This window comes from Lepus europaeus, chromosome 14, assembly GCF_033115175.1.
Source record: "Lepus europaeus isolate LE1 chromosome 14, mLepTim1.pri, whole genome shotgun sequence".
NCBI lineage: Eukaryota > Metazoa > Chordata > Mammalia > Lagomorpha > Leporidae > Lepus > Lepus europaeus.
In genome coordinates this window covers 51367406-51384679 of record NC_084840.1, presented here as the reverse complement: position 1 = coordinate 51384679, position 17274 = coordinate 51367406, and the positions used below count along the sequence as shown (strand labels likewise).

The following is a 17274-nucleotide window of genomic DNA, read 5'->3' as shown; positions in this document are numbered from 1 at the left end:
AGTTAGTCATTTAGATATGGAATTTTGCCAACCTTTGAAAATATTAAATAAGTGACAACAAAGTCTAAATTGTATTTTTTAAAATTTTTTGCCAGGCAGAGTTAGACAGTGAGAGAGAGAGAGACAGAGAGAAAGGTCTTCCTTCCATTGGTTCACTCCCCTAATGGCCGCTACAGCCGGCGCTGCACCGATCCGAAGCCAGGAGCCGGGTGCTTCCTCCCAGTCTCCCATGCGGGTGCAGAGTCCCAAGCACTTGGGCCATCCTCTGCTGCCCTCCCAGGCCACAGCAGAGAGCTGGACTGGAAGAGGAGCAACTAGGACTAGTACCCGGTGCCCCAACAGGGACTACGGCGCCGCAGGCAGAGGATCAGCCAAGTGAGCCACGGCAGCGCCCCTAAATTGTATTTTTTTCTTCACTGGTGAGACTGGCCTGGCCTCCACTCATCAGTCTTAGTCTTTTTCTGGAGCCCTACTGTGGCTCATCTGAAGCCACCTACTTTCATGTCGGGATCCCAGGTCTTCCCCAGGACCCAACACAACTCCTCTCTTGTCACCCATCACTATTGTGGGTGTGAAGGCAAGAGTTCGTTATTCCTCCTCCCTTCCAGCTGGCCATGTACCTACATGTATGGCCCACAGGCTTAGACAGTTGAATAGAGGCATAAAGAGGCAAATGGGCCTGACTCAGCCTTTTCCCCTCTCTTATTTATCCCACTGGGTACTATCCCTAGAGCCAGAACAGTCATCGTTCTACACTGAGCCAACAAGCACAAGAGAACTTCAGAGGCACAATAGCCTGATAGACTTAAGCCTCCAAACCTGTAGCAGCAGCCTTCCATGTCTAGTCTTCTTGTTATGCAAGCAAATGAAATCCTTATTTGTGTATGCAGCTCTAAGGTTTTCTGTGACTCCCAGCCAAGCATGTTCTTAATTCCTGTGTTGTGCCTGCTTTGGGGGGTTGGGAACTTCCTCAGGGCGTGTTCTAGTTTTCTATTGCTGTGTAACAAGCAACCTCAAAGCATAGTGGCTTAAAGTAACAATGACCATTTATTTTACACACAAATCTATTTGGTCAGGGCTCAGTGATAATAGTTCCTCTGCTCCAAGTGGTATTAGCTGGAAAACTTTGATAGGGTACTGGAGACACACTTACAGAGTTTATACTATCCAGCTTGACTTGGATATTGGTTGGAATTCTGGGTCAGAGGTCTGTATTCCCCTCCATGTGGGCCTTCCGTGGTTGCCTGGGCTTCTACATAACTTGGTGGTTGAAGTCCAAGAGCAAGTGTAGCAAGATAACAAAGGCCAAGTTCATGGAATTTTCACAACTTACAAAGCACAACTGCCACCATAATATATTGGTTGAGGTAATCACAGATACCCATCCAGGTTGAAGGAGAAATGGACATCAATGGTGTCTCTTAATAGGACTATAGCAAGGCCCTAGAGCATGTATGTTGAAAGATATCGCTGCATCCATCTTTGGGAAATATAACTCCTGGACGGTATCTTACCAGAATGCATGTATCTGCTGATAATTGCTTACCACTATTGCACTCTAGAGATTATGGATTATATTTGTATTATAGAAGAAAAAAGAATACATTGTACTTACTTGCTAAAAAATCCTGACAAAGTTTTCAAATAAGGGAAGTCATGTGGACTAACAAGTTACCTACCTTCTCTGTGTAATATTAACCAGATAGCCCAAGACTTGTCTTGAAGCCAAGTGCATTTTGTTCTAGGCCCTGTCTAGTGCACTTGGGCCTCATTCCTTTGTAATCATAACCTCTACTCTACCACCAATGGCTCTACTCCCAACATGTGTGTACTGATGGTCCTCTTCCCCACTTAATGCTGTATAATTGTTCAAACCTGGTAAATGCCACTCTTAGAATCATTGGTTACTATCCTCACTCTGTCTTTTATGACCTTGTCTAAATATGATCAGAGTCAGCAAACTTGGAAGGCTTCCATAGCCTTGGCAACTCATGACGAGAGCCTAGGATGGTTACTGGCACCATAAACTAGAGTGTCAATTTGTTGGGTCAACAACAGGAGCCACTGTGCACTTGCTCCTCATGTGGGATCTCTGTCCTTAATGTGCTGTGCATTGTGATTTAATGCTATAACTAGTACTCAAACAGTATGTTTCACTTTGTGTTTCTATGTGGGTGCAAACTGTTGAAATCTTTATACTAAATTGATCTTCTGTATATAAAGAGAATTGAAAATGAATCTTGATGCAAATGGAAGGGGAGAGGGAGCGGGAGAGGGGAGGGTTGCGGGTAGGAGGGAAGTTATGGGGGGGGGGGGGAAGCCATTGTAATCCATAAGCTGTACACTGGAAATTTATATTCATTAAATAAAAGTTAAAAAAAAAAAAGAGACACATTTAATCCTATTCAGTTATAGGGGTCCTCTCTGGATGGTAGATATAGAAGAACTGGTATGTTTGGCCTTCTTTCAACCAAGTAAGAAAACTCTGTCATGTAGGAAAGAATTCAGTTTGTGTATTTGTGTGTGAGTGTTTTGGGGACAAGACCACCTTACAAGAGACCAAAAATAATATCTATCAGTGCTAGAAAGAGCTACAGTCATCATTAAGTATTTTCCATTGGAGAGAGTCCTTCATTTTTGTCCAATGATGTCTGGAAACAATAAAAGGGTATTGTATTGGTGAGTAGCCAGTCTGCCCTCAAACCTATTCTCTGACCTCGCCTTGCTCTGCTGTAACACGTGGAATGACACTTCCAGGACTGCTCTGCCAGTGGGGCCCTGGTAGAAGGCTGGAGGTGGGCCGGCGCCGTGGCTCAACAGGTTAATCCTCCGCCTTGCGGCGCCGGCACACCGGGTTCTAGTCCCGGTCGGGGCACCGATCCTGTCCCGGTTGCCCCTCTTCCAGGCCAGCTCTCTGCTGTGGCCAGGGAGTGCAGTGGAGGATGGCCCAAGTGCTTGGGCCCTGCACCCCATGGGAGACCAGGAGAAGCACCTGTCTCCTGGCTTTGGATCAGCGCAGTGCACTGGCCACAGCGTGCCAGCCGCAGCGGCCATTGGAGGGTGAACCAACGGCAAAAGGAAGACCTTTCTCTCTGTCTCTCTCTCTCACTGTCCACTCTGCCTGTCAAAAAATAAAAATAAATAAAAAAAAAAAAAAAAGAAGGCTAGAGGTGAGAGAACAGGAGAAGCCAGTGTTATTGTTCCCTCTCTCTGCTTCCTCTGCTGCCTTTGGCAGCATATGGGTCTCCCTGGGTGGCAGACAGCTTTGGCAATGGTTCCAAGGAGCCTGCCTTCCTGGTATCCATGTCCTTGTGTAGCCCCTTTCCTTTGAGTGGGAATGCACATGTTCTAGTAAATAGCATATGGCAAGAATGATGGGATAGTGGTTCCAAGGTTAGCTGAAAAAGAGACTGTGACTTCTGTCTGGTTCATACTCTTTTCCCCTCTCACATGCTTGCTTTGAGGAAGCCAGATGCAAGGTTGTGAGCTACCCAGTGTGGCCAGCAGCTGAGGGAGCCCTCTTGGTAACTGCCTGTGAGGGGCTGGGTCCTTCCAACAATGGCTGAGTGAGCAGCTCCACTCCAGGGCCCTCAGATGATTGCAGCCCTGGCCAACACCCTGATTACAGCCTCCAGGGATTCACAGTCAGGGGAGCAGCTAAGTCCCACCTGGTCTCCACACCCATGGGAACTGTGAGATAACGCATGGCACTGGGGCTGATTGGTTCTGCACTCAAAGATAACTAAAGTGGAGTTTGCAGCTCCCTCCAGCAGTTCCTCTTGTTATCAGCAGGTAGGGCTGGGTGGGCTCTGAGGGTGTTACCCTTGTTCTCTCCAGCCTGGGTTGGAGGTGTCTGTCTACCCTTGCTTGTGCTGTCTCCTATTTGGGTTTTCAGATCCCGTATCACCTGTACCCATAAAGCTTATATCCTGTTTAAACCCCTCACCTTGTATAGTTTATGTTTTTCTACACGAATCTTGACTGAAAAGGTTACAGCCCACACATTTGGTAAAATGCCTCTCTTCATGTCCATAGGGTTTTTGTGTCTGGGAGGCTTTTCCTCTTGCTGTAAAAGTCAGAGCCTCAAAGGTGCAGGAGTGGATCACAGATGGTCATTGTACAAGGGAGTCCCACAGTGTCCAGTGCCCAAAGCAAGGAGGTGGTAAGAAAAAAGGCATGCTTTGGTGCCTAATTTTGTGTTTTTAATTTGGCAATCGTTCCCATAAACCTTGGTCTGCTCTTAAGGTAGACTGGATATGAAAACTATTGAAGGCCTAACAATATATTTAATTCAATTAAAACAGCAATTTAACTAGACAAAAAAAAGGATCTAAAATTAATATTCTATTACCACTTAACAAAAGCTTTTGACCTTTTCATTTTTCCTCTTATCAACAAGGCTTGCAATTGCTGTTTTCATTCGGGTTGATTTTAAAAAGAAAAACATAGAAGCTGAAAGATCAATAGGATTTACCTTTGTGTAGTAGCTAAACTCTGTCATTTTCATTGGATGGCCAAACTCCTGGGTCTTTTCTCAGAGAAGCAGGTCTATAAATCTTCTCTTATCTGTCATATATGGGGCTAATTCCTAGTTAAAGTCTCTTCCCTTTAGAGAGAGGTTGGTAACTAATGAAAGAAGAGTGAATGAGATTCAATACTAGCTACTGGAAAAAGTAGAAGTTCCTATAGAAGGAATTTCTGTATGACAATCATTTTACTCGTGGTAGATGAGGTTGAGAAAACTTGTGGTAGTTAGGGATATATACCTTAATGGAGAATATTCCTGCTCAGGCACAGATGCAGACCAACACTATTAAAAAAATAATAATAAGACACGCTGCCATCACATTAAAATTCTTTAAGGAAAATACAATTTTAAAGAACTTTCAAACAACAAAGCTTTCCTGATCTTAGGTTACAGCAGGAAAGAGTAAGAAACCTTTGTGGCTTTCTTTTAGACTTCCAGATTCTATGATCTATGATGCCATTGCTCAGAAATCATTTCCATTCCACTCGTTCAACCTTTCAAATTAAATAAAAATAATAACATTCTGGATGCAACTGCGTTACTTTATAGAAACCAGTAAGAGAGCTAATAACTTTTTCCGCCACTGATTTTTAGAAGACATGTGCTGCTAAAAATATGCTTTTATCAGAACAAATGCAGAAAAGCACAACAAATTGCATTTAGAAAGTGGCATCTTTCTGAACAACCAGCAATATTCCTGTTCTATAATTGGACATCAGCCTCTGAGAATACAGTGGCTTCTGCTAACCTTGAAGGATTGCATCTGTCCATCCGTTCATTACTGACTCCTATATCCCAGGAGCCAGGAGGGATCTTAGAGGTTATTAATTCCCTCTCCATAGAAGGCAGTCAAACAAATTGAGGTGCTCAGTGATTGAGTGAGGTCCCTAAATCCCATAGCGGGTCTATGGTGGAGCAAGGCTAGCCCTCAGACCTCCTGGCTCCCAGCTGGATCGGAGAAGAAATTGCATTACCTGGTAAATATGGTTACATGAAAGATTGACTTAATGACTTTATGTTCCCTTAGAGGCAAATTCAAGTCTCCACGTAGGAAAGTCTCAATTGTCAGATTTTTGGTAGTAGGACCTGTCTTACCTGAATGATAAACTCTCTGTTATGAAGAACAATAATCTGGAAGTGATGAAATGGTCCCAGGTGAATCGCTGGGTTGCAACAGAGATGAATCACATTGTCATATTTTCTGTGGGGTCCAAACTATTCCCAAACCAGATTCTAGGTCCTTTACTTGCTGTACTTTATTGTCTTTTTAATAAGCCCTATCTATTTTCCTATTTAGAAGTCAGATACATTTTTTTTTATCATAGCACTTCAAAAACAATATGGCATTTTGTTGTGATATGTTGTCTTATTTCCTTTGGAAGGAGACAAGGCTTAGTTAGCTAAGTTATATGCTATGAGGGAGTGTGGAAAAGCAGGTTAAAGTTCTGCGGGTGCATGTTAGTAAAATGGCGCAGTCTTATCTATGGCGCGGTCTTATCTATGGCGCGATTTACACCCCGGACACCATCCTAGGCTCTAGCCCCCAACGCCATGGCGGAAAGCCAGGTGACCCCATGGCCCAACCACTGGTGTCAGCTCCACCCCATCCTAATGGGATTCACTGCTCCTACTTCCCTGCCCACAGCAAAGGTTCAACAAGACCTGTTCTTGAACATGTGGCTCTCTCTCTGTTTCTTGATCTCTCTCTCTCACTCTCTCTCTCAATCTCTCTCATGCTCTCCTTCTCCCTCTTTTCCTTCTTTGCCCCTTCCTTCCCATCTGTCTGGTTTCCCCACCAATAAACCCTTTTCCTTACTCCGGTGTGTGGTGTGTTTTGTGGAGGCCTTAACAGTACATGCACACACAAATAAAAATAAAATCTACATTCTTTTGAGCTAAAATAGAATTTCCTGATAAAGTTCAATAACTCTGTCAGTGTAAATTCTGACTGAAAATTTCAAAAACAAGAAGTTATGTTGTCTCACCTAGAAGTGAGTTCTAGCCCAGTTCCCTGTTAAAGCAATTATATAGGGGCCAGTGCTGTGGTGCAGTAGGTCAATTCTCCACCTGCAGTGCTGGCAGCATCCCATATGGGCGCCTGTTCTAGTCCCAGCTGCCCCTCTTCCAGTCCAGCTCTCTGCCATGGCCTGGGAAAGCAGTAGAAGATGGCCCAAACACTTGGACCCCTGCACCCATGTGGGAGACCCGGAGGAAGCTCCTGGCTCCTGGCTTCAGATCAGCTCCCTCTGGCCGTTGCGACCATCTGGGGAGTAAACCAGTGGATGGAAGACCTCTATCTCTGTACCTCTCACTGTAGCTCTACCTCTCAAATTAATAAATAAGATCTTTCTTATAAAAAGAGATTATAAAAAAAATTTATAAAATGTTTAGGTTTTATGAACTATAATTTTTTTAAATTTTTTCTTTCTAAGGTTGTCAAAAATGTCCACAATACTAGCATAGCATTTAAATCCTATTTTTTTAACTTTTATTTAATAAATATAAATATAAATATAAATGGCTCTTTCCCCACCAAAACCTCCCCCCAACCCACACCCCTCCCATCTCCCACTCCCTCTCCCATTCCATTCGCATCAAGATTCATTTTCGATTATTTTTATATACAGAAGATCAATTTAGTATATATTAAGTAGAGATTGCAACAGTTTGCACCCACACCGAAACACAAAGTGTAAAATACTGTTTGAGTACTAGTTATAGCATTAATTCACATTGTACAACACATTAAGGACAGAGATCCTACATGAGGAGTAAGTGCACAGTGACTCCTGTTGTTGACTTAGCAAATTGACACTCTTGTTTATGGCATCAGTAATCACCCTACACTCTTGTCCTGAGTTGCCAAGGCTATGGAAGCATTTTGAGTTTGCCAACTCTGATCTTATTTAGACAAGTGGAAGTTCTCTCCTCCCTTCAAAGAAAGGTACCTTCTTCTTTGATGACCTGTTCTTTCCACTGGGATCTCACTCGCAGAGATCTTTCATTTAGGTCACTTTTTTTTTTTTTTTTTTTGCCAGAGTGTCTTGGCTTTCCATGCCTAAAATACTCTCATGGGCTCTTCAGCCAGATCCGAATGCCTTAAGGGCTGATTCTGAGGCCAGAGTGCTGTTTAGGGCATCTGCCATTCTATGAGTCTGCTGTGTATCCCGCTTCCCATATTGGATAGTTCTCTCCTTAATTCTATCAGATAGTATTAGCAGACACTAGTCTTGTTTATGTGATCCCTTTGACTCTTAGACCTATCATTAGGATCAATTGTGAACAGAAATTGATCACTTGGACTAGTGAGATGGCATTGGTACATGCCACCTTGATGGGATTGGATTGGAATCCCCTGGCATGTTTCTAACTCTACCGTTTGGGGCAAGTCTGATTGAGCATGTCCCAAATTGTACCTCTCCTCCCTCTTTTATTCCCACTCTTATATTTAACAGGGATCACTTTTCAGTTAAATTTAAACACCTAAGAATAATTGTGTGTTAATTACAGAGTTCAACCAATAGTATTAAGTAGGACAAAAAAAAAATAATAAAAGGGATAAAGTATTAAGTTGTTCATCAACAGTCAGGACAAGGGCTGATCAAGTCACTGTTTCTCACAGTGTCCATTTCACTTCAACAGGTTTCTTTTTTGGTGCTTGGTCAGTTGTCACTTTTGGGGGCCAGCACTGATCTGCAATGCCAGCATCTCATCTGGGCTCCAGTTCAAGTCCCAACTGCTCCACTTCCAAACTAGCTCTCTGCTATGGCCTGGGAAAGCAGTAGAAGATGGCCCAAGTCCTTGGACCCCTGCACCCATGTGGGAGACCCAGAGGAAGCTCCTGGCTCCTGGCTTCAGATCCGTGCATCTCTGGCCATTGCGGCCAACTGGGGAGTGAACCAATGGATAGAAGACCTCTCTCTCTCTCTCTCTGCCTCTCCTTCTCTGTGTAACTCTGACTTTCAAATAAATAAATAAATATTTTAAAACATTTTTTAAAAAATCTTTTGTGCTTTTTGTAAAAAAAAAAAAAAAAAAGTGCACCTTTTCAGACCGAGATCACTGAATGGATCACAGGGTGTTTTAATATTTAAGTAGGATTGAAAATTGTGCTCACATTACATAGATGAGTATGTGCAGTACTCTGAAACTTAGATTTTCTATGTTTACTCCTATCTGTCAATTAAATTTGATTTTTCTTTACTTTTGCAACTAGAATATAAAAATAAATGAGATGATAAAACAAAGAATAAGAAATAAACTGATAGAGCAGAAATTTTCAGGTAAAAAGACAAGCTTATATATATATATATATATATATATATATATATTAAGGTTCAGCAGATTTCATTTTAGAGTAAAAGAATCCTTTCTGCATTCTCTCTAAACTGGAAAATATTTCTGTGGATTTGGTTCAAAAATAACCTTGATACACTGTAACCTTGAGCTAAGGCCAATGGAAAAGTTAAGATACACAGAAATATTGTTTTTATCAGAGTTAGCTGCAGGGCATGAAGAGGTGGGGACTAGTTGAAAATTAGAGGAAAGTGACAGCCAGAAAGGAACTAGGAAAGGCATCTTAATACAAAACAGGCTCCTTCCTCTACCAGGCCAACACCTGGCATTCTTTGGGGCTGACCTTGGCATCATTTTGTTTCTTGGTTGTTAATACAGATTCAAGTCCTAGTGGATATCCTTTTTCTTTTCTTCTGTAGAATGACTTTTCTACTGTTTGTCTCTTGCACTAGGGACTAAGCTTGAATTCATCTTTGAAACTTCAGTCCTAGCACAATGCTTGGCATATAACAGCACACAAAGATGTTTGATGCACGGACGGATGGAGGCATGGATGCATAGATGTATGGACGGATGAATGAATGTTTGGAGCCATGAATGAATGAAAAAAAGCAAATGAATGAGCATTTATCCTCAGATTGTTTTAAACCTTTGGAAATTTTTTAGCCTCAAACTAGATATGAATCAGTTTCACATGTAAGGTGGATGTGTGGCATTGTATCCTCAGGGGAAGCCCTGAGGGTGCTGGCACACAGTAAAAGTTCAATACATACATGTTTATTAAGTGACAGTCTAGAGAGAGATTGTCTGGTCTCCAAATAACATGTAAGAAACCAATATGACTGATATTTCTATACAGGAAAGAGGAAAACCGAATGTTTGGGATGAAAGAGCTCAGTCTTTCAATTATGTTTACAATCAATACAAATGTCCTTTCTGCAATGGCTCCCTCACCTCCCCCCGGCCCCGCCACCAGATCCTCTCCTTATACCCATGAATTGGGAGGAAAGCACTAGCAAATTTTGTTTCATTGTTCTACATGTGTACTAGTCACTTTTCCAAGTGGGAATACTAAAGATGATAATTGTTATGTTGCCTCATCATGTCTGGATAGGTCCCCTTTAGTGGTTTCCTGCTGGTAAACCACTAACAACATGAAAAGAACTGAACAAAAGCAAATGAAAAGTAATATGGGGTGTTCTTTGAACAAATTGGACCTCCTGTTTGCAGGTTATCCCTGAATTATATGTAAACAGATAGAGACAGCTGTCATTTGGTGCCCTCTTGGCTAGGCTTCGGTCAGAGTAGAGACTCTTAGTCCAGGGAAGGCAAGGCAACAAGTGATTAGACTCCATAGTTTGGGCACTTGACTGATTACCATGGTGTTAGATGTTGTAGGACACCTGGGCTAATGCTGCAGCACTTCAGGTGTCACTTCTGCTCCTGTGGGACTCAAGCTACCAGAGTGAGTCCTTGGTGGGTAATTTCTATGCAATCAGAAATAGACTTGAACAACACACTAACGTAAAGCAAATCTTGTCTGAGGCTATGTTAGTTTTTATTTTATTTCACATAACTTGTCTTTTGTGGAGGAAACAGTCTTACTCTATTATTGATGATTTGTGCTATTACATGGAGAAAAGGTGGAGATAATGAACATAATACGTGACCCTAAAGCAATTGCTTTTTGTTCTGAGAATGTAGCAGGAGAGACCACTTTGTCATAATGACTCACTCACAGATACCTTCAAGGCTGACTTTTCACACCCTTTTTTCCTAATTTTTTTTTTAAATGGCTGAGTAGATAATTAAGAGAATACATGTAATGGCTACATGGCCATATCTATATCACAGGATCATCAAGAAGTTGGGATTCTGGCCCTATGTACTCAAGAAACAAAAAGTGGATCTGCATTTTCTCCATTTCAGTTTTCAGAGGGGGTAAAAAAACCAATGAGTAATGCTCTCTCTGTGCTCTGTTCTCAAAATAATATCATCCAGTCATGCCATTCCTCAAGCTCCTTGAATAGGGGCCAAGGTGCTCAGACACACTTATCTCTATCATTTATCAAGCGTGGTTAAGGAGACAAGACATAGATCACACCTAGTACAGTACCAAGGAAGAGTTTGAGATGGTATCTATAAAACTTAGTGACACATACAATCAGTTTGTGTGACACCAGAAATCCTTTAGTCTGGCTTCACATACAGAGGGGCTCTGTTCAGAGTAACCATTTGTGTTTCTTTTTCCTTTGGCTGTTGTCCCATCTGCTAATACAGAATCTCAATACTCTAGAAAATCATGACCTCACTCATGACTGGGTGTCTTCAAGCAATAAGGCTCCACGCACAATTGGATCTCCATGCAGCTCTGCGGCTTCCACTAGGTGCACTGTGTCTATTAGGACTCTAAAGCTGGCGCTGGGGCTGCACCTTCCTTTGATGCCTTGGGTAAAACCAAACCTACTAGACACTGCACCCTCTGCTGTTCTCATGTTGGCTGCCTTTGTCTCCTGATGGGCCCTCCTGCTGCTTCTTACTCGCAAAAGACATTGCTACAAAGGTGCCAATGCTGCTTGGAGGCCTGTGCTAAATTTGGGCTCTAACTCTCTCTCCGTCTCTCTCTTCTCTTCTCTCTCTCTCTGTCTCTCTCTGTCTGTTGGGTCACATTGCAATAAAAAAGAAATGCAACTGGCTTGTGACCCAATGTCACATTGAATTTTAATTGATACTTTTTTAAAGGACAGGCCTATTTCTCCCTGCCATACAGCTATAGGTACATAAAGGCAAGCTCCAGGATAATTGATATGGTAGCCATCATTTTGTCCTTTCTTCTCCAACTGCAAGGCTCGATAAGTAGACATTCTTTTTCCTAGAATGAATTCATTCCCTGTTGACACATGAGCTTCTCAGCAGAAGCAATAAGCCACTTGCCACCTGCTGGGCCTATCTCCTTCATCAAACATAGTAGCAGAGGCCCAGGTGGGACTAATGTGGGCTTTTTTTTTTTCTTTTTTCTTTCTTTTTTTTTTTTTTTTTAGCCAAAACTATTGAGAGTTGACTAGTGGGAAAGATAGAGGCCACACTCAAGAACGCATGAGGGGGTCAGAATGGGCCAGCTCATGTTGCCATGAGGAAGCCTAGGGGTGACTGAGTCTAGCAGGGAGACCAACAAGGGTCTTAAAGGAATTCCATTTGACACCTGCAGGATGAATAGGGGTGAAAGAGACAGAGATGGGAAGAGAGGGGAGCTCCTGGTAGAGAGGAAAGTCTGTGGGGGGCTCAGGGAAGTGTGAGGAGTGGGGCAGGACTGAAAGGTGTTGGGTATTGCTGGGGGATAATGAACCAGGCAGTAGGTGGGGGAGCACAGACAGGGCAATGAAGGTTAAGGTTAAGGTTTTCTTTTGGAGGCAATAAGAAGCCCCTGAGGGTTTTGAAATGGTAGTAGAGGAGGTGATCTGATTCTTGTGCATGAAAGACTACAGTGGGGCAGAGGGATTAGAAAAGAGCTAGATGGGAGACAGGAAGACAAACCATTTAGGAGGTCATTGCTATTGCATTGGCAACACAGGATGGTGTAGTAGGGTCAAGGAGGAGAAACTTGCATAGGCAAGATGTATTTAGGAGGTAAAGACCTGACCAGTGATTGAGTAAGAGCGTGAGGGAGAAGGAGAAGTAGACAGCAGCCCTAGCTTCTGACATGACAAATACATGGGCTCCAGTGCCATTACTGAAGTAGGAATTACAGGAAAAGAAGGTGTTTTGAGAGGTCATGGGGTTAACAGTTTTTACATATTGAATCTGAATTATATTGAGTTACCTTTAAAATATGAGACATTTATAAAATATATAATATTGATACATCTCAATACATATTATGACAAATTTATATGCACATTTCAAAATTGTACCAAAATAACAATTTTGAAGCAAGCCCATGCATTTTTTTTCCATAATGTGGATTTTCCATGAATTTTTAGAAGGTCCGTATGTGTGTGTGTGTGTGTGTATTATATGTGTTCCTGGGTATGAGGGAGTGGAATAACTATCTGTCTGTCTATCTATCTATCTCTTGGGCTGATCATATAGGGTCAAGGGTCCCAGCATAGGAATAGTAACTGTGAAGATTAGAGAGGGTGAGATTTCCTAGGGAGAGGGAGAAGGGCAGGAGGAAGTCTACAGGTGCCTCAGGTGTGAAGGGGGTAGAAGACTAGGAGCTTCTGAGGCAGGAAAGTTTGGGCAGAGAGGAACAAGGGATTCCTGAGGAAGGGAGTGCAAAGGGACAAGGGGAACGAGTGTTCCACAAAGAAGGTGGTTTCCAGGGGCCGATGCCGCTGAGAAGTCCAGATAACTAAGGTTAGAGTCAGACTATAGATGATCTACCGTCTCCTCTCCTCTGCTTTATGAGGGAAAGAGAATTTGGACATGATCCAGTAAGCAATGGGAATCCCAGGAAGGATCACGAGCTGGAAATCTATGTGTTAAAGTTATGTGTGCTTGCTGGTTTGGAAGCTGGAAGTCAGAGTTGTCTACGCTTGAGGATAGAAGCACCTAAGGAAAGTGATGCCGATGCAAGAGAGCAAGACACCGATGTGAGAGACCTTTGGGGAAACCATTTTCTTGTTGGATCATGGATGGTAGTGAAGAGAGCAGTCCGTGGAGACCCTGATCCGTCTAGTAATGGCAGCATGCATCTTCGTTACAAATGTCATAGTAAGCAAAGGTAGCCAGCCTTTGGGGAAAATTGATAGATTTCATTTTAGGCCATTAAGGTCTAGACAATATTGTAAAATATTGATTTTTTTTTCTTTTGTAGGTGGATGAAAATGGTGCCTGCTACAGGTTCTCTGCTTAGTCACATTTTTGCATTTCTGGAAATATGGAAGTAAATTTCACAGTTGTCAGAGTTCAGTTTTGCAACCTCCACACTTAATTTCACAATTTTAAACTATAGATTAGAAGTGCTGAGGCATTTTGGTTTCATTTTATAGTCCTTTCCCCTTACTCAGTCCTTTCAATCTTAAGATGTAGGCTTGGGGCTGGCGCTGTGGCACAGCGAGTTAAAGCCCCAGTCTGCAGTGCCAGCATCCCATTTGGGCACCGGTTCAAGTCCCGGATACTCCACCTCCAATCCAGCTCTCTGTTTATGCTCCTAGGAGGGCAGTAGAAGATGGCCCAAGTCCTTGGGCCCTTACACCCACCTGGGAGACCTGGAAGAAGCTCCTGACTCTTGGCTTCGGATCAGCTCAGCTCCAGCTGTTGCAGCCATTTGGGGAATGAACCAGCGGATGGAAGACCTCTCTCTGTAACTCTGTCAAACAATAAAATAAATCTTAAAAAAAAAAAAAAAAAGTGGGCTTACTCCCTCCATATCAAAGGTATTTTTGAAGATTTAGTTTTCAGATTTTATGGTATAATTTACACTGCCCCTCTTGGACTCATGTTTTCATATTTGTCCCTGAAGGCTGCCTAACCTTTGCTCTCCTTTCTCCTCTCCCATCTGTCGCCCCCAATTCTCTCCCTACTTACGTAGATCTGTCCCCAAAAGTCTCAAGTGCAGCCCTTCCATAGATAACTGAATGTCATGATGAGGAAATTTGGCCTTGATAATCCACATGGGCACTGGAAAGCAGAAGCTATCTCATCTCGATGCAACATTTCAAAATTATTTCTCCCTTATAACTCTGAACCACTTTTTCAAAACATCTGTCCCCTTCATGATTTAAATGTCATATTATAAACATTTTCCTCTTACTGTCCTGATAGTTTGTCTTTAGAAGATAACAAGCACATCCTTCAAAGTATTTAATAAGATCTGTGCAGTTCCTGGATGTTGAATGAATGACAAAGGCAGCCAGAATGATGTCTGACTTTTCATTTCTTCTCTTGTGCTTTCAACTGTTTCTAAGGTTTTTCTCAGGGAGTGGGTTTTTGCACCAGCACTTCAGAAAAGATGTCGGAGAATTTTGCAGGTACTTGGAAATGTCTTGCTCTTTGAGGCTGCTTAGAATTTAATTAATTTCAAAGTATTGTTACAGGAAACTTTATTTTTTTAAGGAAACTTAAAATTAGGAAAGAAGAGGAGGAAAGCCTCACTCTGTTCCTAAATCTGTATTTATGAAATACATGAAACTTGTATAACTTAAATTAAAAAAAAAAAAGAAAAAAATTAGGAAATAAAATGGCTTTCCAAATATACAGGTCTAGGTTAATAGACAATAAGAATAATTTACATATTTATATAGATACATATATATGCCTCTTCTGTATTTTTAAATTTTAATTATTACATGTTTCTTTGGTGAGCACCTTGATACATTAACTTTATCACAAATTCTTTTATATACAAATGTCAAAAATGCTTTCAACAAATCTATGGGTGTCCTAATTATGTGTCACTTTAAGATAAAATAAAAACAGTGATTTTTTTTCTTTCAAACAATAGAAACTGAAATGAGATAACCAAAGCGGTATTATGAGCAATTTTTCTATTATCAACTCTGATTCATATAGGATAATTCCAAAGTACCTTTCTCAAACTAGTTAGAATTTGAATCAGGATTAAACATGGCCATCAAGGTGAAATAATTAAAGTGCTTTAAAATTAGGGGGTCTTTTCAGTGGATATCAGGGTGTAGATCAACATGCATAAAATTCATTGTTCAGTGGAGAAGCAGGCAAAAGCAACAGGAGAATTTGGATGCTGGGGATAGGATTTGCAAGCTTTGAATTCTAAAATTTAAAAGAAAATTAAATGTAAATTTTTGATACAAGGCAAGCTACATTTTAGCAAAGAGTAGAACTGACATACTACAAGGGAATTTTTTACTTTCTAAAAATATTTTGGGAGCCGGTGATGTGGTGCAGTGGGTTAAAGCCCTGGCCTCCAATGCCAGCATCCCTTATGGGCACCGGTTTGAGTCACGGCTGCTCTGCTTCCGATCCAGCTCTCTGCTATGGCCTGGGAAAGCAGTACAAGATGGCCCAAGCCCTTGGGCCCCTGCACCCATGTGGGAGACCCGGAAGAAGCTCCTGGCTCTTGGCTTCAGATCAGCACAGCTCTGGCCATTATGGTCATTTCTCTCTGTAACTCTATCTTTCAAATAAATAAATCTTTAAAAAAATATTTGGAAGTAGATATAGATAGAAGGATATACATATCTATCTATATATAGCTGTCTTTATGTGAAGTGTTGAATTATAATTAGCCACACAGTGAAATGGGGGGATTTAACTGTGTGGCTAATTATAATTCATAGCCTTTCCTGATTTTTCTGCATTCTCATTTGTAGAGTGGTCTACCTGAGTTTGCACTTGAAGGTAACACCATGAGAGAAACAGGCTGCAAAAGTGGACAAGGGGAAGCATGTCCCTCTTGATAAATCAGTGTCACACACAGAACCCAAGCATCGTCTTCACTATGGAGCTGTTTGATTGCATCGTAGAAGTCATCCACCTCCATTTCCTCTACTTTGCGTTTAGCAGAGGTTTGCTTGCACCCGATGGCAGTTGGGAGATGATGGTAGAAAGCTGCTGTACACTTTGACTGACACTTCTGGCTTGCTGTTGTCCATGGGGGAACCCGGCCCGGGACAGAGGAGAGATGTAATCTGGACACTCCTTTGTCACAGGTCACCAGGGTGTGCTTGAGGGGACGGCAGACATAAACAGAATTTAGAGGCAAGGAAGGGGATGTGCCACAGGCTCCCGCCAGCTTTCTGAAAAGGGAGCCCATTGGGAATGAGCTTCTCCATTTCCAGCCTAACCATGGCCAGAGCGGGCATGGGTCCTTTGAACTGCAGAAGGTGGCTGAGGCCATAGAGTGAAGTGGCTGCTCGGTGAGTGCTGCCAGATGTTGAGATGGGCTCAGTTTGGGCAAACTGAACAGTCACTGTGGCCTAGCTGACCCTGCAATGGCATGAAAAACGTGAAGAAAATCCAGTGGTGTGGCTGTGTGAAGATCCCAATTCAACTTACCCAGAATAATTCTCTCCGTTCTCAGAATTTCCGATGAGGAACCTCCACAGAAACTCTCTCTTACCAATACCTTCGTCCTCCACAGTCCCAGCAGCTGGAAAAAAACAGCTGGTGGCAATACAACTCGAATATTTCGGGTGGGCCTTTACAGTAGCTAAAAACCTGTCCAAAAAGGCTGCTAGCCAGAACAAACGTTTCTGGGTAAAGACTGAACTGGTACTTGAGTTTGGCCAGCCACTGAGTTACTTCATCTCTGGGTTGGAGAAACACTCTGGTTTGTTGGTAATTTCAGCACATTCATCTCCCACATCTGGACTTCCTAAGAGACTGCATTTTCCAACAGGAATGACAATACCTGGTTTTCCAAGAGTTCTGGAAACTTCATGATAGCCTTCGGAGCTGCCTGCCACCCAGCTTGATGTATCTACCTTCTCCACTTCCTCCTCCTCCCCGGCTGACATGTAGGCCTCACA

At 42.4% G+C, this 17274-nt stretch overlaps 1 long non-coding RNA gene and 1 pseudogene across 1 annotated transcript in view; one reads left to right on the top strand and one right to left on the bottom strand.

The window, feature by feature from the left end:
* The window catches only part of LOC133773786 (uncharacterized), a 316253-nt gene extending 307771 nt beyond the window's left edge, over nucleotides 1–8482 (top strand). The window contains exon 5 of the long non-coding RNA XR_009867969.1: nucleotides 8171–8482. This is a non-coding gene — a long non-coding RNA (uncharacterized LOC133773786). The remainder of the gene's footprint in view (nucleotides 1–8170) is intronic.
* A 6997-nt stretch (nucleotides 8483–15479) lies between these two features.
* On the bottom strand, nucleotides 15480–17186 carry LOC133773428 (cyclin-I-like; annotated as a pseudogene).
* Nucleotides 17187–17274: the final 88 nt, after the last annotated feature.